The sequence below is a fragment of the Pygoscelis adeliae genome, unplaced genomic scaffold, assembly GCF_000699105.1.
Source record: "Pygoscelis adeliae isolate BGI_AS28 unplaced genomic scaffold, ASM69910v1 Scaffold286, whole genome shotgun sequence".
In the NCBI taxonomy this organism is placed as follows: domain Eukaryota; kingdom Metazoa; phylum Chordata; class Aves; order Sphenisciformes; family Spheniscidae; genus Pygoscelis; species Pygoscelis adeliae.
In genome coordinates, this window is record NW_008825076.1 from 9,714,753 (window position 1) to 9,716,379 (window position 1,627).

Here is a 1,627-nt window from a genome sequence, read left to right on the forward strand (position 1 = left end):
AGCGGGATGGGATGCTGGCGGCCACCCCACGGCACCACGTCGTGCCGCCCGGAGATGTGCTCGGCAGGAAAAGCAGCTGTTCTCAGATTAAAATATAATAAAACATGTGATATCCTCCTCCGAAACGAGCCTTGGTGTGGTTATTCTTTTGCCAGCGCATCGGTGCGTGGTCCCCAAGGCTCACCCCATTTTCCCGTTAAAACCCCCCAAAAATAGAGCCCGGCTGCTCCGACGCCTTCGCTCCAGTCCTCCGAGCTGGAAGAAAACCCCGCGTGCCAGAGCCCTTCCACCTCCCGGCCCTCACGGGCTCTTTCCCGGCTCCGGCAGCCATCGTCGTGCCCGGCCAGACCCTGCTCGGAGCCGCCGGTGCTTTGCCGGAGCTTCATCCCCCTCCCGTGAATCACTTTATGATTTACAGTATTTTTTTGTTCAATTCGAAAAGGAGAAACGACAATCTGTTGCATAAAACCCCAGTGGCATCCGTTCCTTGAACGCCGAGTGATTTAAACCAGGCTGATATCGCCAAAAAAGGCTATTTAAAAAAAAAAAAATTGAATAGAAGAAGAGTTTTTTTGTTGTTGTTGTTGGCAAAGAATTGCCTTTTAGGGGAAATGGATATTTAACAAATGACATTAATTTTCAAGCTTCTCCTAAATTAAATTCACATTAGTGTTAACAGGACTAAATCCTGACTCACTTTTTTTTTTGTTGTTTAATGTGAAGCGCTAATAAACGGGACCACTTTGGGGGCTGGCGATGTGTTCCCATTAAACACCAGAAAGGCGCTTCATTGTCTTTCCATATACAGTATGTAAAAAGGGGGAATACATGGAAAAATGACCTCACTACCTACACGGGAGGGCTGGCGGGCGCCCGGCGGGTGCCAGAACCCGCCCTGCAGCAAACAAACACAACACCAAATGAGAAGCATCCTGTGCCGCCGCCGATGACTATGAAAGGAAGCAGCCGTCTATAGGCTCCGTCCCGCTCCGCTCCCCGAACCGGCCTGGGAGGAAGGAGATGGAGCAGGGGGGGGGGGAAGAAAGCCCTGAAATATTTTCCAGCCCCCGGCTTCCAGGTACCTTCCAGGTGAGGATGCAATCACTTCCTGCGGTTCCAAGAAGCGATGCGCACGCCGGCCCTCGCCCAGCTGCCCCGCCGTGCTGGGGGAAGCCGGCAGCGGATCACATCACAGAGGAAACGTTAGGTCATTTTTCTGCAGCAGAAATTCCCTTCTTTCCCCACAGCTTGGGCCGTGCCAGCTCGCCTCTGATCTCGGAGGATGGCTGGAAATCCTTGGGGCGGTTTTGTGGCTGCAGTTCCTTGCTCCGGAGCAATTTGGGTCCGGTGTGCCCTGGTTTCGGGCGCTCGCACATGCCGGTGGCAGGGCTGGGCATGAACAGGAGCTTTCCCAAAGTACCTACGCTGCAAAACTGTTGAAAATGTAACTTTGCTGTGCGGGGAGCGGGGGTCTCCTCGCTTCGTGCCCAAGGATGCTGCTGCAGGGCTGGGACGGGTACCGTGGGTACCCGGACTGAAAACCCCGGGGTGATGGATGGTCACTTCCATCCATAAATGCACCGGGGATGCACCGTGTTGCGACCACGGCTGCTGCCTCACCGCGCAA